This window comes from Rhinopithecus roxellana, chromosome 20, assembly GCF_007565055.1.
Source record: "Rhinopithecus roxellana isolate Shanxi Qingling chromosome 20, ASM756505v1, whole genome shotgun sequence".
In the NCBI taxonomy this organism is placed as follows: domain Eukaryota; kingdom Metazoa; phylum Chordata; class Mammalia; order Primates; family Cercopithecidae; genus Rhinopithecus; species Rhinopithecus roxellana.
The window spans coordinates 31,886,256-31,908,468 of record NC_044568.1 but is presented as its reverse complement, the minus strand read 5'-3'; the positions used below and the strand labels follow the sequence as shown (position 1 = coordinate 31,908,468).

Sequence of the window (22,213 nt, the reverse complement as noted above, 5' to 3'; positions counted from 1 at the left end):
GACGCACACCCGTGTGTGGCAAAAGGTAGAGCCCAGCCCCTCTAAAGAAAGCAGCCACATCCCTGCATGGAAGACCAGCTGAACCACAAAAGATCAGGTGTATGGGCTGAGTTAATAGGTTCTTCCCCATAGCCACTCCCATGAAGAACTGTAGAACAGAAGTTTTCTGTGGCTCTCAGGTACACTGTGGCCTGGAGAAAGGTGACAGCATCTGTCTGAACTGAGAGTCATGAGGCTCTAAACAGAAGTTTGATAATGAAGCAGATCGCATTTTTTTCTGAACAGGGGTGTCCAATCTTTTGGCTTCCCTAGGCCACATTGAAAGAAGAATTTCACTGGACCACACAAAAAATACACTAACAGTAACAACTGCTGGTGAGCTAAAAATTCGCAGAAAAAAATAAAATTTTAAGAAAGTTTATGAATTTGTGTTGGGTGACATTCAAAGCCATCCTGGGCTGCATGCACCTCATGGGCCATGGGATGGACAAGCTTGGTTTAGGGTGTGGAACTTATATATCTCCATTCTCCTCTGCAAAGACCTCAGCACGTTTCACCAGGACCTCTCTCAGCCACCACAAACAGGGCTGGTGTCTGTGCTCATCAGTGGCCAACATTAGGCAGTGTTGCATGGGGATCCCTAGGCAGGCACTGGGAAGCCTGAGGTGTGGCTCCTGATAGCCTCACAGCTGCCACTATTTCCTGAAGCTCCTACTTGTTCTGTCAGCTGAGCCTCCATCCCAGTAAGCAAGCAACACCCTCAAGACTAAGAAGAGGCCATAGTGTATCTCACAGCCACTGAGTGCCTGGGCTGGCAGGGGCAGAGTGCCTCAGGGCTCAGTGACGTTTGGGCTGAGCACGGGCTTTGGGAGTCAGACAGCTGCACTGGGCTCCCAGCTCCACCATGACCAGAACTGTTTCTGGAGCAGGGGCCTTCTGCTCTGGAACTTGAGACACCATAGTCATAAATATAACACATTCTTCTAACTGCTTTTGCTTTTTCCTCTTTCTCTATAATCCTCATGATCTGTGTGTTTATTTAAGTTAATAAACATGTTATACAGTGTGTATTATTCTTCCTCATGATTTCTGAACTATATTGTATGATTCCACTCATATGAGGTACTTATGGTAGTTCCATTCACAGAAACTCAAAGTAGAAGAGTAGTTCCCAGGGGCCAAAAGGAAGGTAAAGGGGTGCTGTTGTTTAACAGAGTTTCAGTTTTGCAAAATAAATAAAATTCCCTATGAATGTGGATGATGGTTGCAGAACAATGTGTGATTAATTCCTCTGAGTTGCACATTGAAAAATTGTTAAAATGGTTAACTTTGCGTATATTTAACCAGAATATAAAAAAGGACTTTTTAAAATGAATGGGTTGGCTGGGCACAGTGGCTCACACCTGTAATCCCAGCACTTTGGGAGGCTGAGGGGGCCAGATCATGAGGTCAAAAGATCGAGACCATCCTGGCCAACATGGTGAAACCCTGTCTCTACTAAAAATACAGAAATTAGCTGGGAGTGGTGGCGCATGCCTGTAGTCCCACCTACTCAGGAGGCTGAGGCAGGATAATCACTTGAACTCAGGAGGTGGAGGTTGCAGTGAGCAGGTATCGTGCCACTGCACTCCAGCCTGGCAAAAAAGTGAGACTCCATCTCAAAAAAGAAAAGAAAGGATTATAGGTATCTGCAACAGCATAAATGAATATCACAAATACAATATTGCATTGAAAACTGATGTAAACGTATCCATAATATATAATTTCATTTATATTAAATCCAAAAATCAAAACTAAGGTTCTGGCTTCCACTGATGGTGAAGTAGCTAAACTAACACTCTCAGAGAGAAAAATGATGAATCCTGGGTAAAATATTATATATATTTATAAAAACACTTCTATATATAATACATATATGAGATACGTGTATATAAAAACTGATATTTCAGCTGTGCCCTCCATATTAGAGATAAGTATTGAAGTCAGAATCCAGCCCAATTAACACCCTCTTTAAAAATCAACACTCTTCAAAGGGACATAACAGAATCTAGAGTCTCTGTAACTCTTTTATACAGTCTCTAGTGTACCTTTTTAAAATTTATGAGATGCATGAAGACATGTGAAAATGTAATACATATGCAAGATAAAAAGCAGGCAGTAGGCCTCTCCAAGATGTCCAAGATATAATCAGCAGACAAGAATTTAAAGGCAGCTATTATAAGCATGCTCATGTGGGCAAAGAAAATATTCTCATAAATTAACAGATGTGGAACCTCAGCAGAGAAATGAAAAATAGCCAAATAGAGAAATAAGAATAAAAATAATAATTTTGAGCATAGCTATAGATTAGAAACAGAAGGCACAGCAATATAAATTATCCAATCTGAAGATAGAAGTAAAAAAAAAGTTTAAAGAAAATGAACAGAGCTTTACAGACCTGTTGGATGACTGAGTTTGAGAAAAGAGGAAAGACAGAAAAAAATTAAATGGGGTACAAAAGTAAATCAACAAAATTTAAAGAAGATAAACAGAGCCTTAGAGACAAGCAGAATGATTGAATCTGAGAAGGAGAGGAGATAGAAGAATTAGATGGGGTATAAAAGTAGATCAACAACTAATATATGAAAACTGACAAAAATCGTTCAAAAACCTAAATTTTTATATCCAAAGGTTCACAACCCCCCCCCCTCAAAAATACAAATAAAACAATACTAAGGCCATATTGTGATTTTGGAAACTAGCAGGGCACGGCTTCCAATTGACTTGATATGATTGATAACTTTTACTATTTATAAGAATGGAAGTAAGTTCTCCTTAGAGTTTTTTTCTTGGAGAAAGTCTGACATGTGAGGCACAGATGACAGTTATTAAAGGCAGATGACTTTTCTGCTGTGCCTTAAATGTTCAATTTTTTTCATCTTAGAAGTTATTTAAATGTGTTTCTTCCAAATCCTGCAGTAATATGGATGCCCCACAAAGATGCCCCATGGAGATTCTGTTCCTGTGGGTCCACCATGCACGAAGCTGAGGCTGTGCCTATGACAGCATCAGAAGCGTGTAGTCGTGCAATACTTAACCTGAAAAACTTAATGGAAACATGAATTAAGAGAATGATCACTGTTTAGTTGTATCAGCAAACTATTAAAAGTGGTCCAAAGGAGGTATTTAAAAAGACATATTACACAATTTTCCAGGGGAGCCCTATTCAGGGCAGAAAGGCAGACACTGTTCCTGACATCACCACACAAATTTATCTCGTGTTGGGAGGGACCATGGGGCACTCTGCTCCTGCTGACCTGCATTAATCACGGCCGAGAGGTCCACACTAGGACTGCAAGGCCTGGGAACCAGCCTAGGTGGGGTCAAACAAGTGGTGGATCTGGTTCTCAAAGCAACTGAGGGAGTCCCTTCTCTGTGGCTGTTTTATGACTGGATGCAACATGGTCAGGACGTTCCACTGGGAGGTTTTCTCCTCTTTGTTACAGTGGCGGGAGCGTCCCTGTGGGAGGCCCAACCCAGGTGTGGGTTCTGCCAGGAGACCGGGAGTACAAGGGGCGCTCCTGGGGTGCAGATGAGGATTTGTGACAGCCCAGAGAACAGAGGAAATGGTGGTTTGGAAAAGGCAAATGGCAGGTGACTAGGGACAGGATGTTTCCATTTCTGGCAGTGTACTGCCAGTTTCAGACACTCGCGAGGGGACTTCTTGAGGGGATCCCAAGAAGCCTGAGAACTGGTAGGTCCGAGGCGGTTACCCCACCACTAGGAACTGGTGCACTGAGCATGTCTGAAAGGACGGACCCATTACCCAACCCCTAGGGACGTGCTGCACTGCACATGTCTGAAAAGGCAAGACCTTTAGCCGCAGTCCTGGGGGACGGGCAGCACTGCGCATGTCCAAAAGGCAGGCTCATTACACCACCCCTAGGGCAGGACAGAGGAGGGACGAGAGGGGGCGGGGCTGAGGGAGAGGCAACGCAAGAAAAACAGCGGGGGGAGACCAACTCCCGCCGGGGGAACTAACCATGGCAACCCTGCAGAGAGGCCTTAAAAGGCTAGCAGCCCTTTGTTGGTCTGCCAGAAATCAAACTTCGAACATGACATGCACTAAGCCCGCAGCCTGGAGAGATAGCATGTCACAATTACAAGGTGAAACTAGCCGCCCTAGCTCCACTGTGTCCACAGCAGGAGAGATTTGGAAAGAGCCAAGTCTTCCGTCCTCAAGGTGAAACTGCTAGGATGCATGGAAGGGCGGGGCGGGGAGCGGAATCATCTTCAGGCGTTCGGGAAGTTGTAGTGTCTTGTCGGCTACCCGGCTGTTGGTCCCAGGGCGGAGGGTCCACGATGCCGGCCTGCTACGGGCTGGGGGTGTTCGCAGTTCTAGGGTAGGGACAGGGCGGTGCGTGCCTGGCGGGGCATGCTGGGAGTTGTAGTCCCTTCACAGGTTCCGGACAGTGGGTGGCGGGGTTGCAAGATGGCAATCCCAGATTGAGACACGAGCGGAGGCGGGGTGCAGCCCTGGAGGGAGGGGCAGGGCAGTGTAGGGCTCTTCACTTACCAAGCTTTGCTGGCCATTGATTCCGTGCCAAACCCTCGCCAAGGGGATTGAGTCAGGAGAGGAACTTGAGCAGCAGGTCTGGACTGGGCAGCGAGGAGGGTGTGTTACTGCGAAGTGCACCCTGCCTTTGTCTGCATTGGGAGTGTCTGTTCCTCACTCAGCCGGCTTCCTACTGCTCAGCTCAATTTTCTCTCCCACCCACACCCAGGGTCTTTCCAGAGCATGGCGACTTCTCCAGCCTCTGGAGCCTTCTGCTTTCCTAAGTGGCTGTAGGAATTGGCCTGAGGTCCCAGACGCTGTCCACTGTGCTGCTGCCCTCTACTCTCTCCAAGCAGAACACAAGTTCGGCCGCCTTTGTAGACACCCGCTGCCTGGCCTGTGGATGCACACGTTCAGAGCTTTGCAGGGAGTGACCATGGGCTGGAGCTTCGTAAAAAGTCACCCTCACCAGTGCCTTTTTCGTAGATCTGGACTCGGAGGCATGAGGGAGGGTAATCATTAGGTTACCAAGGTGCTGCTAAGAGCAGAGGAGAAAACCCCAACTCCCAGCCATGTGTCTGATGTGACATTTCACCAACCTGTTTAAGTGTGCAGACCCCCAGATATCTACCTAAAGATTATGATGATGTTACCAGGGGATCCTTGTTCTTAGAGCTCCCAAGATGGTGGCAGGCCGCTCCCAAGATGGCGACAAGCCTTTTGTTCCCTGACCTGGGGTTCTTGGCCTCACAGATTCCAAGGAATGGAACCTTGGGCCATGCGCTGTGTTGTTAGAAGCTGTGGGTCACGGAAGAGAACCGTGGAACCCAGCAACTAGTGTTCAGTTCTATTAGGACAAACCTGGGCACTTAGATGTGCAGGAACAATGGCGAGCCTTTAGTCCGATCAGGAGCAGCAATAGGCACTTCGCTGGATCAGAAGTACAGTGGACACCCTGCCGGATCTGGAGGGGTAGAAGTCAGTGGTGACTCTGCAAGGCGGCAAACAGCAGTGGTGGACAGTCAGTGAAAGCTCAGCTAGAGCCCTAACAAACATGGAACAGAACAGTGTGCATTTGCAAGAGTTAATACAGTGAAAACAGAGCTCCCATACAATGGGAGGGGACCCAAAGGGGGTTGCTGTTGCGGGCTCTGGTTTATATCCTGATCATTGTCCCTCCCACTGTGCTCTCAGGCGATAGATGATTGGCTATTTCTTTACCTCCTGTTTTGGCCTAATTAGCATTTTAGTGAGCTCTCTCTACTACCTCATTGGTCCAGCGTGAGCTAAGTTGCAAGCCTGGTGTTTAAAGGTGGATGTGGTCACTTTCCCAGCTAGGCTTAGGGATTCTTAGTTGGCCTAGGAAATCCAGCTAGTCCCGTCTCTCAATGGTTTAGGCATTTTACAGTTAAAATCTCTGGCCTCATGTCAACTGAAGCCTGAGTGGCCAGTGTCTCAAAGACACAGATCATGACCTGATCCCTCAGGAACGGATTGGGCTCCATCTTTGTGGGATTGACTTTCAAGGTATGGAGCACGTGGGGGCTCTTCAAAACCTGTTAGGTTTCACATCTCTGTTTTGGGTGAAAAGCTCGTGACCCATAGTAGTCCAGGATGTGCCTTTACTTGCTGGGGCTGATCTGCTGAACATTTATGTTTAGACAATGGAAACATCCAGGAGCATTTCTGCTTTTACGTAGCCTCTTAATAATTGACGTTGTTGAAGAGGACTTCTGTGTCCTCAGGAACGGTTTCTTTGATTCCTGGTTGGTACCAGCTTTCATACTGCTTAATCTGTAAAATCTGGAGCATTAATCTCCATAAAATTAAGACTTTATTCATACCACACATTTCAATGGGTTTTATTTGTGATTCCTGAATGTGGGGTACAATCAAGGGAAATGAAAAACATTGTCTTGTAAATGGGACCCTATTACTGTATTTAAAACAAACAAACAACAAAAAAAAACACCTTTAGGATTAAGTACCCATGAAACACCTTTAGGATTAAGTACCTATGGGTTCATCAGCACCTGCGTAAAGAAAGGAATAAAACCATGTGGCATGTATGAAGGGGGCAAGTTGAGGAAGTATAGGGAGACTACAGCACAGCACTAGGACTCTTCTCTGGTGTGAAATAGAGCCTATGAGGACAGTCTGTGTGGTCAAGTGCTCACATCCTTCCCTCATCCCTCAGTATTCTCATCCTGCTCCTTCCTGTGCCCTCATTAGTTAGGAGTTTCTGAATAAACTTATCCACGTGTTGGTGGGTATGTTATAACATAAGGGTATCCATCATTTTTCATCTTAAAACAAAGATTAATGGAGAGGAGAGTCTTGCACTCTGTGTTTAGATGTACTGCTATTGTGTGTGTGGCTGCAAAGACACCGTGCTCTCAGCTGTTTGACAGCCGCTTTCTAGAAGAGTAGTTCTAGTGGTCCGACTTCTGCTCTTCACAGAGCTGAGAGCTCCTTGTGGTTTATTGTCTTCTGGTGAGATTTGTGACACTGACCCTCTTCTGCTCACCCCATTCAAGGTAGTATCTGCTGGGTTGCCTAGTTTGTTCAACTTGTTTTCTGACAACCAGTTGTGTAACTGTATTTGAGAAGGGTACACCCTCACTACACCAGTCACTGCGTACTGGCTACGTATTTATCTTGCTGCAGCCCACATGTTTGTGTTCTCCAGTGGAATGGTGAAGAATTCTAGTTACAGATGGATCTCATTCTGATGCTGCTGGATTGCTAATGAAGCTAGGCATCTTGTCTTTGGTCTCAGTGACATTATTTCTTTTGTGTTCTTTGAAGTCTGATAGTACTTTATTAACAATGTAGACCATTACAGTAACAGGCACTTTTAAATATCTTTGTGAATTTAACTCTTGCAACAACTTGAAGTTGGCATGTAGTCCCCATTTTACAGGTGAGGAAACTGACACCCACAGAAGTTAGGTAGCTTTATTAACTTCACACAATTTCTCAATAATTTTTTAATCATAATCTAGAAGTCTTCCCCTAAGGTGTGAATGGTTATCTCATATTCTACTTTGTGTCTCTCTGCCACAGTTCCATAGGGTACACATTTTATTCTGATTTTATTTTCTACTTGGTGACAGGAAACTTTCACAAACAGGCCCTTGGTGGGGAGGTAGCTCACTGTCTTAGCTTTCCCTGGCCTCTACCTTGTTCTTGGCAGGTGAAGGTGTTTTGAGTGAGCTGGAACAGTGGTAGATTCTGACCACCACTCACCTGGAACTTTTTTTGTTATCACCTGGAACTTTTGTTGTTATGTAAAGAATACCCACTTTTTAGATATAATCTGTTTGTTCTAATGATTCCTCTGGAACTTATGAGATTATGCTGTGCACTAAAATACAATATCAATATTAATAAAAATAAAATAATTACCCTCCTACCAAATGGTAACAACACTCATTTTTCTTGTTTCTAATTATAAAACAAAGACATGCTGTAGAAAATGTCAAACCATAGAAATCTTTTTGAAGTTAGGGTCTTCCCTTTTACCCACTTCCCTCCAAACTCACTCCCTTCCTAGAAGAAACTATTGTTAATAGAATGATGTTTGTTCTTCTATATATGTTTACACAAATTTATAAATACACATAAAGTTTTAAAACAAATCATGTCATACTATAATGTATTTTATTTTTGCTATTTTCCATGCCAAGTGTAATTCACATATTTCCATATTTGTGCACATGATTCCAACTCACTATGTTTAATATCTTAAATATATTCTTAATGGATATACAAAATTTAACTTTTCATTATTTTATAGAAATTGAGATTATTTGTAATTTCACTATTACAAAAAAAATGCTGCAGAAAGATCCCTGTACATAATTTACTATACTGATACCTAATTGCTAATTTGCCTTACTTGCTTTTAGTTAGAGAGTATGTGTCATGCTTTTATCATTTATTTTATGAGTAGTATTATTTGATTCACAGGGTAATGAATTATATCACTGGATAAAAACACTTGTAAAGTTATTGGACTTCAGGATTGTTCATCTCAGTATTCTGGTAGAAAAGCGTGGAATTTAGCAAGTGTTGCTCACTCTATTAGCTTCTAACAAGCTAATATATTCATAGCAATTTAAATTCAAATGTTTGAAATCCTTCTACCCTCTTTTAAAAAAAAATGTATTGCTTTTTTCTGTCTTTAAAACTTTAGATTCTGTTGCTATCAGTTGGGCTTCAGAGAGAATTAGATATTGCTATGTCTATTTTCAGATGTAGTCTGCAACTAATAAAGATTATAGGATTAGATATGGGCCATTAGATTCTATTTTTTGAGACCCAAAATGCAAAGCAATCAACTAAGATAGGAGTCTACAACTTAGAATCTTTTGTTTGTTTCTTTAATAATGACATTTGTATTAAAAGTCTTGATGAGACAATAATTAAATGCATGGAATTAAAAATTACAATTAGAACTGGTACATCACAACAGTAAAATTTTGCTCTTAGCTTCTGAATGAGCACCTTGTAACATGTAATACAATTTTTTTCTTAAATAATATAAAAGGGGAGCTAAATACCTGAAAATTTAAACAAAATAAAGCAATAAAAAGGAAACAAATTCATTGCAAGAGATGAAATGACATTTTAAAGGGTGAAAAATATAAATTCAGTAACTAACAGGCCCTATTGTCCTGGCTCCTTCAGAAAGATTACTCAGATGAAGTTGGGAAGTTGTTTGGGGAATAACAGATTCTGGGATGTGGTGGGACTTTCACAGGTTGCACCAGCTGGAATAGCTGAATTTTGAAGGCACTCTGCAGTCACAGGGTGCTGGGGTCCCTGAATCACATTTACAAAACTTTGTACTATATTTTTAAAAGCTAGGAATTAAAATCTGTTACTGCTAACAACAACAACAAAACAAAGAACTAAACTTACACACACAAAAATGTGCAGATCTGTAACATTTTTTTCTCACAGCTAATAAAAAAAATACTACCGTTCTCCCCCAAGCTCCCCTTTGATACAGTAGGTAAACAAAATAGATTTTTTTTTCCCACATATATCAGCAGACACTGTCTGGCACCCCACACTGTATTGTCATCAGTGTCAACACTTCAGATGTGCAGTATGTCGGAGGGGACACATTGTAACAGGAATCCCGCTTTGCACAGACATCCGCAGAATGGCAGTCAGTCATGGGGTTGCCCTTCCCAGGTGGCAGAATAAGAACCGGATATTAATTTTCAGCTACTTCCGGAAAGCAAGGGAAAAATAGAAGTTTGTTCCTCTCCTGCTCCTTCATATAGTTCTCCCTGACTCCCAGCATTTAAAACTTGGAACTAAAAAACGGTTGTTGAGCCCCACCAAAAAATAATTTCTTCTTTCCACCTTCTCTCCCTCTTTTTTCTTTGCCCTGCCCATTTTTTTTTTTCCAGGCTAAAACTTTTGTTTGGTGGTTGTCGAGCTGCCAATACCGTGCCCTAATGGCTGCTTAAGTGGAGAAACAGTGTCAACCAAAATCGCTGAGAAATGTACATGCTGCAAAGAGCCACATTCCCACCAGAGTATCAGATGGTCAGGACGGGACACCCCCTTGAGCACAGGGTGAAGGCAGGGGACGCCAGCGGAGAAGGCCAGTCGGACTCTGGGAACACCCCTGCCAATGCAAAGTCGTCTCCAATCTCAAAGCAAGCAATAAATCACATTAGAGAGTGGGATGCATTTGGCTTTTGTGTGGTTTTGTGTGCCTACGGCTGCCAGCGCCATAGAGGAGCCTGCGGACGGAGTAGTGGCCCTCAACACTGCTGGACTGCTCGCCTAGTTCATCTGCTGCCTGATCTTGGCAAACAGCTCGCCTACCAAGGCTTTGTTTTTGGCCAACGTCTCCATGAAGGGACAGCTCCACTCCTCAGCCAGCGCCTTGCCCGCACCATCCAAGACGTCGCGCTCACCCTCCAGGTCCACCTCGTTGCCCACCGGGATCCTGGGCACGCACTTGTACCCCTTCATGCAGGTTATCTGGTCTCTCCTGGGCTCGACGTCCTGGAATTTTGGTAGACGAGGCTGGTCCTGGAAGCGCTGGTGGACAAGGCTGCAGATGAAGCAGCCTGTCCGTCTTTGATGTGCAGATCCTGCCTAGACATGAACTGCTCGGTGCCCGCCGTGTCCAGGATCTCCAGCGCCAACTCCTGCCAGTCCTTACCTAGCTCACCTTGTGGTAGAAGTCCTCAAGGGTTAGGCGTACTGATCGAGGAAAAAGCTAGTCACAAAGTGCACCGTGAGTGCTGACTTCCCCCACCACCGGAGCCCAGCACTGCCACCCTGTACTTGGTGGAGAGCCTGCCCTGGGGCTTGACGGCTGTACTTTTCCCCTTACTCAGCTCCGCAAGAAAAACCCAGGAGAGAGTAGCCGGGAGAACGCAGGGCACAGAAATCAGGAGCAGGCGCCAGGCCAGCTGCTGTAACTCCCTGGGGCGCAGGTCCGGGCCCCCGCAGTGGTCCTCGCCTGCCCCTGCAACCCTGGCACGAACCCGGAGGGCAGTGCGGGCAGCCTGCGGCAGACTACTGGAGGGCCTCGCGGACACAGCCTGAGAGGGCCGGGAGGTCGCAGCCAGGAGCTGCAGAGGTGGCTGCTAATTGCGCCTCTGGCATGAGTCACTGCCGAACGTCGACACTCCACTTCATAAGCATGAAACACTCTACTCCTAGTCAGGCAGTTACAACCAAGTGCGCGCATGTTCTCAGGATCAGCAAGAACAAGTCCTCAAGGAAGTGACATGACAGCTCTCTTTCTCTTTGAATAGTCTCTTGTCCTCAGACATTTAGTCTCTTTTAAAATGGAATTTTCTTTTAGCCATTCAAGAATTTGCAATAATTGTGTTCTATTTCAGTAAACAGAGTATTTCCACATCATTTTCTTGACTTCTGTGGCCCACCCAGTTACCCATATGTGTGACATGTGGAGACCTTCCCCCATCCAGAAAAATCTAATGCATTCATTAACTTCTACTACTTTTTCAATAATATACTAACACAGTGATCTCCTTAGTTTAAATATTCAGCTAAAAAATGTATCAAATCAATTTGGATGTAAAAATGTTTTAATTAAAGTAATTATACATTTTACACGGAAAACTATTTTATACAAAAATATAGAATAAACTTTAAAAAAATAATGTTGCCCTAAGCTCTGAAGTTGAAAGCAAACATTTCTATGTGTATCTTCCAAAAGAGTGGCAGCCTTAAAAACATTTGAAAGCACATTATTATAAAATCCACACCCTGCTCCACAGAGTCTCTGCCCTAGGCCCCAAGGTGTTCATAAATTTCTCTTCATTGTTTCAGGGGGAAAAATAATAAAGCTCCCTGGCCATTGAATTCTCTGGAAACTCTCAGCAGGGAGTTCTAATCTGCACCTGGATGTGACTCACAGTTCCTAAAGTCCTCCTCCCTGTGACACATTGAGGTGGGGAAGGACCAAGTTTACCCTTGCACCCAGCGTCAGTTATGGTAAAGGGAACCATGTTTCTCTAAGGAGGCAGATCTTGATACAGGCTGGATGTGAGAATCACTCAAGGAGATAGTCACACCTAGGAAAGATATTCACAAACACAGTGGCCTTGCCAGGAAACAACAAAATGTGTATATTTGTACATCTCTTAGACCTGTTTCTTTAACTTGAAATAAGTTCGTCACAACCATCTTATTTCTCCTCTGTAGATATCAGTTTGATAAGTCTTTCTCTTGAACAGCTTTTATTATCATTAACATATACACAATTCCCACCTTATTGTTCACTTTTCTAACTCAGATAGATAGATATAGGGGGAGTGAAAACAAAGTGGATTTTCTTTTTCTTCATTCGACAATCAACATAGAATAGTTCTATAACCTCTAATCACCAAAATGTGTGAGGATTTCTCCCCATCAACAGCCAATTCTGCAGCAGACACAAGCTGGGTTTTCTAGAATTTAATTCAACTCTGGCATTATTCATCTGGAACTTTAGTGTCTTCTTTTGGTATCATGACCCCACCCTCCAGAAATCTCCATGTATCCAGATACCCGGAAGCTCTAGGAACTAAGTGCTTTTGGGGATTTATGGAAGCTTTATTAGTTAGGCATGTTTAATTAAATTAGTGGCTATTAGACATCAACTTAACCTTTTTCCCCTCCCTACCTTAGAGATTGTGGGTAGGACTAATAAATGGTCACATTGCAGTGAGATGTTATCTCCAGGTAAGAGGCTTAAGCATCCAGGTGAAGAAGGAGCATTGCTTTTACATATGAAGAGAAATTACCTATTCCCAGGCTGTGCAACTGATTCCCTGTGAATTTAGGAATATGAATTATATTGGCTTTATTCTAATTATTTCCAGTTTCTATTTTTTCAGTTTCACCCTCAGCTGCACAGGCATTCCAGTCCTCCTTCTCTTCCTGTGTTATGGATACAGCTTCTCACTGCTCTCCCCACCTGATGTTGTCTAACACAGCACTTTGTCATTCTGATGATTAGTTTACAATTTTACTAATGCAATGAGAAATACTTTCAGATGAAAGAGATTGAGGCCATTTACAGACCTTAAATACAACATTAAACCACTTACTTGAGAAAAGAGGAAATTGGTGTCAATAATATTACCTCAAAGCAATTAGGATGGCTCTTACCAAAAAGGCCAGTGATAGCAAGTCCTAGTAAGGATGTGGAGAAAAGGAACCCTTGAACACTGTTGGTAGGAACGTAAAATAGTACAGCCATTTTGAAAAATTGTATGAAGGTTTTTCAAAAACCTAAAAATAAAGTACCATGTGACCCCATAATTTCATATTTGGGTATATATCTAAAGGAATTTAAATTGGTGTGCTGAAGAGATGTCTGTACTTTCATGTGACACTTGTCAAGATATCAAAGTAAGCTGAATGTTCATTGATAGATGAATAGAAAAAGAAAATGTGGTTCATAGACACAATGGGATACTAATAAGCCTTAAAAAAACTCATTTGTGACAACATGGATGAAACTGGAGGATAATATGCCAATTGAAATAAGCCAGGCCAAAGAAAGGCAAATACTGTATATTCTTACCTATATGTGGAATTAAAAAAAAAAACAGTCTCAGAGCAACGGAGAATAGAGATGAGAAAGGTGGTTACCAGAGAGTGGGGGAGGAAAAGGGAGGGGTGGGGAAAGAGAAGATGTTTATGGAAAGTTTCAGTCAAACTGGAGGAAAAAAATGATCTATTGTACTGCATGGTTAGCAAAGTTAATAATGATATATACTTCAAAATTACAAAAATACATCTCTAATATTCTCACCACAAAAATAATAAAGTGGTGAAGTAATAAATATGTTAATTAGCTGGACTGAATGTTTCTATAATATATGCATATATCAAAATATCACATTGTACCCATAAATATATAAAATTATTATTCACCAATCATAAGAAAGACAAAGTCACAGGACTTGTGGCCAGTTCTGGTCCTAGTGACATTGATTGTTTAACTTCAGCCACCACCTGATGATGAACTTCAGAGTGGAGAATAAAGCATAGAAGTGAGAATTGGCCATTTTGCCTCTGGAGTCAAAATCAGAACTTTGTTCTTGGTTGTGGATGGGGATAAATCCTTTCACAGAATTCTTCCCAAGTAGTACCTTGCCCCCAGTAAAGGCCTTAGCACTCATCACCAAGTCTCCCACTCATAGTACTTGGTCTGCTGGATGGCTGCTCTTAAAGGAGCCAAGACTGAGGTTGGAGAGCTCTGGGGGATTCTGGGATTTTATAGGACATTACTTTTATTTAAATCAAGCAGGCAGCTTTTCTGGTACTCAATGACAAACACACCACAAACCCCACCACACACACACACACACACACACACACACACACACACACCATGAGAAACATTTTAATATATTTGAGTGTATTTTCTTCCAGGGGTCATTAGTCCCATCACCAAATCAATCTGGGCAATTCTTTTTTTCTCATGATAATACATGGAAATTGAGTTTCTCATGACTATGACAAGAGTATACACTTAAAAACATTTTCTGAAGCCCTGTAGCCAATTGAAAATTGGAATGATGGATGTGCTGGCAGCAAGTTTTATCCAATCATTGCTTGTAGGCACAGGTATGACATCCACAGCCTAATTAGAACCTTGCTATAAAATGTTTATTTTCTTTTTAAAATAAAGCAAGACTTCAGGTTTCTTTTCTCTTTTTTTTTTTTTTTTTTTTTCCTTCACTATTGATTTAAGAAAGTTTGGTTGTCATGAAGTGGGACTTCCATTTTACTTCACACATTCCATTTAGAGCCTTCATCTGTCATGCCCCCTCCAGTTTGTCATGTAGCACAATCTTTTCTGAGCTGATGGATTTCTCAAGTCATCCTGACAACAGCTGTCAAGAAAACCCAACCTTAACTACTTCTAGTCTGTTGTCCTTTCATGCAAAGCTTAAAAATGTTTCATTTCTCATATCTTGGGTTTTGTCAGCAAATATATCTTACCACACTTTGTAGTTGTGTTAGACGTGTTGCCATCTCCAGGATATGTCATTTGGTATCACCCATGGATTGAACTCCAAGAATAACTTATCTACAAGTTTTTCCTAAAGGCATGACTCTGGCATCCAAAATAGACCCTGGGAAGATTCTGCCAGAGGGCTCTTGGCCAGACATGTCTGCCTGGGTCTGCGAGAAACAACCTCCCCCTTCCCTGGGCAACGTGGGCTAGGACTTGGAAATCTCACTGGGCTATCCTGTCAGAGGTGGGAGGAAGTGAACAAGGGGGTGAGCCTAGAATGGTGCATGCAATTCCTGAGCTCCTGAGAGGATTTAGAGTTTCATGCATATGGAAGCCTTCCTTCTTCATTTCCTGTGCAATTGACACATTTGGTGGTAAGATAAACCACTTTGCATTTTAATATTTATATTTTTCATTCTACACAAGATATATAATTAAACAATAAGACTTTGTAACCATCTCGGGCAATATAGTGGGAATCTATATTAAAACATTTTGAAGAATTAGCTGGGTGTGCTGGCACCTAACTGTAGTTACAGCTACCCAGGAGACTGAAATGGAAGGATCATTTTAGCCTGGGAAGTTGAAGCTGCAGTGAGACATGTTCATATCACTGCAGTCTAGCCTGGGCAATAGAGTGAGATTCTGTCAGTCAATCAATCAATCAATCAATGACACTGAATTTGAAGGGAATGTGTCAAGGATTCATTTTTTTAATAAGGTCATTTAGCTGAATAGATTAAAGGAATAAATGAGACACTGAATTTCATGGAGAAAGTGTCTGGGATGGGATTCTGTTTTTTGTTTTGTTTTTTGTTGTTTTGTTTTTTGAGATGGAATCTCGTTTGTCACCGGGCTGGAGTGCAGTGGCGTGATCTCAGCTCACTGCAACCTCTGCCTCCCGGGTTCAAGCAATTCTCCTGCCTCAGCCTCCCAAGTAGCTGGAACTACAGGCACGTGCCATCATGCCTATCTTTTTTTTTTTTTTTTTTGTCTTGGTAGATATGGGGTTTCACCATGTTGGCTAGGATGGTCTTGATCTCTTGACCTTGTGATCCACCCACCTTGGCCTCCCATCGTGTTGGGATTACAGGTGTGAGCCACCGCGCCAGCCTCATTTCTTTAAAAAAAAAGTTACAATATTTAGCCCCTTGTACAATATACAAAGTTTAATTGTACTTTTATTTACTAACAATGATCAACTTGAAAATAAAATTAAGAAAAAAATTCAATTTCAATATGTATGAAAAAGAAAGAAATATTTAGGTGTAGATTTAATCAAGTGCAGTTTTACACTGAAAAAAACTTTGTTAAAACAAATTTTTAAAAAACTGAAACAAATAGGCATCAATGTTGATTTAATTAATATTCCATTGTCAAGTGTATCCATTTAAACTTCACACAATAAAATAAAACATATTTATCATAATTTTTATTGTAATAAATACAGGTTGGTAGAAAACTCATAAAAGGAACTAATTCTACATATCCAGAACAGCCCATCTTAATTTTTCTATTTTACACCTACTATAAATCAAATAGATTTTGTTCCATATTTTATAGGGGATCTTAAGATAAAATCCAAATTGTTAAGTATGTGAGATTTATTGTAAGCTCACCAAGGAGATTTTTAGTCAGTGTGGGAACTCAGAGAGCATAAAGTTGCAAAGGCAGAAACAAACGTTTTTCAATGAATTATAAGGGACAATACTCACACAAGTGCTTCACACTTTCATCAGTTGGCTCATAAAATCTTATGTTAGGAGAAACTGCCTTTAATTTTAGACACTGGTTCATAGCAGATGCTAAATGAATCAACACCAAATTCATATCCAGGAAAACTGATCACTGTAGAGGATTTTGTCTCCTGGCTAATGACATGATTCTCTTTCATAGGCTACTCCAAATATTCTATAATAATGATAGAGTTCAGTGAGTGTGAGGAAAAGAAAGAGAGATCAGATTGTCACTGTATCTATGTAGAAAAGGAAGACATAAGAAACTCTATTTTGATCTGTATTAAGAAAAATTGTTCTGCTTTGAGATGCTGTTAATCTGTAACTTTAGCTCCAATCCTGTGCTCACAGAAATATATGCTGTATTGAATCAATGTTTAATGGATTTAGGGCTGTGCAGGATGTGCCTTGTTAACAATATGTTTGCAGAGAGTGTGCTTGGTAAAAGTCATCGCTAGTCTCCATTCTCTATTAACCGGGGACAAAATATACTGCGGAAAGCCACAGGGACCTCTGCCCATGAAAGCCTGGGTATTGTCCAAGGTTTTCCCCCACTGAGACAGCCTGAGATATGGCCTCATGGGAAAGAAAAGACCTATCCCCCAGCCTGACACCAGTGAAGGGTCTGTGCGAGGAGGAGTAGTGAAAGAGGGAGGCCTCTTTGCAGTTGAAATAAGAGAAAGGCTTCTGTCTCCTGCTCATCCCTGGGAAAGGAATGTCTCAGTGTAAAGCTGACCATTTGTTCTATTCTGAGATAGGAGAAAACCGCCCTGTGGCTAGAGGCGAGATATGCTGGCAGCAATACTGCTCTGTTTCTTTGCTACATTGAGATGTTTGTGTAAAGTGAAACATAAATCTAGCCTACATGCACATCCAGACACAATACCTTTCTTTGAACTTATTCATGATACAGATTCCTTTGCTCACACATTTCCCTGCTGACCTTCTCCCCACTATCACCCTGTTGCCCTGCCACACTCCCCTCGCCAAGATAGTAAAAATAATGATCAGTAAATACTGAGATCAGTGCCAGTGCAAGTCCTTGCATGCTGAGTGTGCCAGTCCCCTGGGCCCACTGTTCTTTCTCTATACTTTGTCTCTGTGTCTAATTTCTTTTCTCAGTCTCTTGTTTCCACCTGACGAGAAATACCCACAGGTGTGGAGGGGCAGTCCCCCTTAAAATGAAACAGAGTCCTGGGCCTGTCATCCCCACGCTCCTGGCCAGCAGCAGCATCTCTCCTGAGCACGGTGATATAGGCATGCCAGTGACACCTGCCTTACTGCTGTTCCCCTCCACATACTAAGTCACTGTACACTTTGCAGTAGAATTCCACCTTGCTGCATTTGGTTGGCCAGAAGCCCTGCGGTAGAATGGGATGGTCAGCAGAGCACATTGAAAGAATAGATGGGAGCTCAGAGACTGCCCACCTTCCTGCCCCCTGCCCACGGGCCACAGCCCTCCCTCAGCTGTACTGCGTGTATGTCTGCTGAAGGCTGCTGAACTTTTCTCCATCATAGAGGTGGGGTGACAGCAGTCTGAGGGCACCACACTACATGACCAGGCTCTAATGCTGGTGCCACTGCTCCAGGTGGAAGGGCAGGTAAGCTGAGGACAGGTCCCACCTTCCACATCCAGGCCACACTCCCACTAACTTCCAGGTACACCTTGATATACTGATGTGATGCTCTCCTTAGAACTCTTGTGGTTCTTAAGCCAGGAGATCGAGAGGGTGGGGTTGCGAGTAGCCAGGCAGTGAAAGTTGGTTTGGGTGGCCAGCATGGCTGGCAGTTTCCTGTCTATCCACTGGGGCCAAGTCCAGTAAGGGGCCTCTGCTGGTGGAAGCGCACATAAAGGCCACAGCTGAGATGAGGAGCAGAGGCCCATCTGACCAGACCCCCAATATGAGGCCGCCCCTGCCCACCCCCAGCCACAGTTTCCCCTCCTGTGTAGGGGGATTTTTGGACTTTCAAGGACCTCTACCTGGGCTGAAGGAGGCTGCCAGGAGCTTCAACAAGATGTTTCTGCCCAGTTATGCTCAGATCTGGGTCATGCGTCCCCTCCCATTTTCTCTGCTTCCTCCAAGTGGCTGCACATGCTGAGAGGTCAGCGTGCTCCATTCTGGACTAAAAGCCTCAGGGCATAAGGGAGTCTCCAGGGGAACCCTCACCCACCCAAGGAGACACACAGGGAGGGCCCAGAAGGAAGGAGGCCCAGCAGGTAGCCCAGCTAAGTGAACGAGAGAGGACAGGCATTGAGAGAAGTTTACTATAAGGGGAAACCCAGCCCCTTTCAGAGCTAGGAGCCTCCGAAGCAGCTGAAAAGCCTTGGTCCGCAAGCTTCTGATCCCCTACACCACCCCATTCAGAGCTCCAGGGCCTAGTGGGCATTGGTTAGAATGACCTTCCGGAGGCTTCAGCTCTTTTCTGTCCTAGCGTCCAGGGCTGTCACCGTTCCCTCCCTCACAGCTCAATGAGATTTTCTTCTTTCTGGGGGCTGGGGTGGGGCTGCCTTCCTGCCTGGACTCATGGGTAGGCTGGATTTCTTTACTTCCAGGAGGGAGGTACCAGAGGCCCAGGAAAGAGGAAGGAGACAGTCTCTTTTTCACAGTGATCTCACCATTCACATGCAGTGACAGGTCCACCTCTCAGAGGAGGATGCTGAGGCACAGGAGGGAGCAATGTAGAGAGACACTGCGAAGAGGCATGTCTCACAGCTCTGAGCTGTTTTCCAGGCCTCCAGGAGTAAGGAAAGGAGATGCTGGGTGACAAAGACAGCTCAGCAGGCTGTGGCAGAGGTTGTTCCCTGGACTGGGAGATGACAGTGACTCAATGCTGACCATTTCTAGACTGTGCCTTCTGAAAGTGGCCCTTCAATTACCCCCACAGCTCAAGCCCACACATGCCTGGGACGGCCATGTAGGCAGAGGCAAGCAGAGACTCAGGGTGAGAGCACTAGGGTGTGTGGGCAGGGGCAGAGGCCGATGGGGCAGGATAGCAGAAAGTTTCATCCTCTTCCTGGGTCTGCTCCTCTCCTGGGGTCTACTTTCCTATTCTTCCCTTTGCCTCTGTCTCCCTGACTGGTTCCTCCTCACTTACTTGTCTGCTCACCCCAGAGGTCCCAGGGGCTCAGCCCACCACCAGTGGTCCCCAGGTTGTAGCTGCCCCTTCCATGTCCAACCAATGAGGACCTTCATCTGCATGAGCACATCTCTGGGCTTCTCTGAAACCAGAAGCCCCACTCCCTGACAGGCCCCTCTATGGCTGGGCAAAGTCCACTTACCACTGTTCCAGGCCAGAATTCTCAGGCATTTCCCTTTTGCCTGCTCTCTCACACCCACAGCTCATCCCCAAAAATGTTGTTGGCACCCATTTTACAGCCCTGTCAGCCATCCTCCCCTCCCACTGGGCTGTAGATTTGTCTTCTGGCGCTTTAACCTCTCCATACATCTGCCCCATGGCAGCCACCTGAGCCCCGGTACACTGCCGTGCTCACATCTGCAGTAACCAACATCCAAGTTCCCACAGGTCAGTCCTGGCCTCTCACTGCACCTGGACCTTCAGGGCCCTGTGCCCCAATCTCTCCATGTCCAGCCTTGGTGTCTCCTCCCACCCCTAGCCTGCCCTCCAGAGCCCAGGACAAAGCATCCAGAGCCATCTGGATGGCCCAACCCAACCCCCACTCTGAGGGGATGCCAACCATTGTGTGACCCAGGGAGGTCATCCCCCAGGCCTCAGTCCCTCACCTACCTTACAAGGGCAAGGCTTGTTGGGAGGGAAGCAGGCCTCACCCCTGGTCAGCCTGTATGCCTGGAATGTGGTCTTGCCTGTGTCTTAGCTTGGTCCTCTAACCTTCCTCACCTCCCAATCTGCAATGCAGGGAAGGGTGAGAGTGGGCAGTTGCCCCAGGATAGCCCACATCCAGCAGCCTGCTTCTTCTCAGCTGGGGGCAGCAGCTTTCTGTCTGGAACTCAGTCTTTGATCCGTGCCAGGAGAACCCCAGGTGCCCCTCAGAGGTAGGGCTGGAACCACTTTTTCAGACATCATCCCCTGGGGTGATCTACTATTCACCAAAGATCAGGGAGACCCTCAGAGCAGGGGTTCTGCAGCCACACCTCCTGAGACCCCCAGCACCCTGAACCCACTTAGGGAATTTAGTGGCCCAGGCCCCCTTCATTCAGCCTAATGCATCCCCAGCAGGCACTCATGGCCAGGCACATGGCTCACATCTGTAATCCCAGCACTTTGGGAGGCTGAAGTGAATGGACTGCTTGAGCCCAGGAGTTCAAGACCAGCCTGGGCAACATGGCAAAACCCAATCTCTATAAACAATTTGTTAAAAATTATCTGGGCATGGTGGTACATGTCTGAGTCCCAGCTAGGAGCTGATGTGGAAGGATACCTTAAGCCCAAGAGATCAAGGCTGCAGTGAGCCATGACTGTGTCACTGCACTCTAGCCTGAGTGACAGAGTGACTCCATGTCTCAAAAGAAATCAAAAGCAGTCACCTGTCACATAGACAATGAAAGGGCACAGCATGCATGGGGTGAGCCCTGGCAGCTGTAGGCCCTAATGTCCTGATAGGAGGCATCCAGCACCACAGCTGCTGGAGCCCCACAAAGATGTGATCCAGGAAACTAGTCCTGTGCCATTGTTGACCAAGAGAGTGGCTTCATCAAACCAACCGCTGAAGATGACCAACTGCTCCGGTAGACTGGGCTCAGGCTTGGGACCTCTGCAAGTAGATGGGTGACTGGGAGGCAGGGACAACAAAACCTGGCACAATGAGGTTCAACACCACCATGGGAGGCAAACTGACACCCCCAATTTACAGGCACACCAGCATGGATCTGACACTTAATAGGTGCTCAATAAACAGTATTCGATGAGTGAATTCTCATTAGTTTGGGCAGTTTAATTGTGTCTATGCTTCTCCGAGAGAATACTGATATGGTAGCCCCCCATTATCTTCTGTTTTGCTTCCTGTAGTTTCAGTTTCCTGCAGTCTGAAAATACCAAATAGAAATTTCCAGAAGTAAACAACTCATACATTTTTAATTGCTCACCCATTCTGAGTAGCTTGATGAAATCCCCCACCCACCTGGCACTTGAATAATCTCTTTGACCAATATTTTCACACTATACCCACTACCTGCCTATTAGTCACTTTAGTAGCTGTCTTGGTTATCAGATCGACTGCTGTGTTATCATAGTGCATGGGTTCAACGAACATTTATTTCACTTCATAATAATTTCAAAGCACAGAGTAGTAATACTGCCAATTCAGATATGCCAAAGAAAAGCTATAAAGTCCTTTTTAAAAGTGAAAACCCAAAAGTTCTCAACTTAATGGAGGAAAGAAAAACAACCTTGTAGGCTGAGGTTGCTAATGTCTACTGTAAGAACAAATCTACCAGTGAAATTATG

General features: G+C 44.2%; 2 pseudogenes; one reads left to right on the top strand and one right to left on the bottom strand.

Annotated features, from left to right (window-relative positions):
- Window positions 1-4,052: 4,052 nt before the first annotated feature.
- On the bottom strand, window positions 4,053-6,039 carry LOC104674325 (annotated as a pseudogene).
- Window positions 6,040-10,666: 4,627 nt separating this feature from the next.
- LOC104674316 overlaps window positions 10,667-22,213 on the top strand; it is a 66,306-nt pseudogene continuing 54,759 nt past the window's right edge.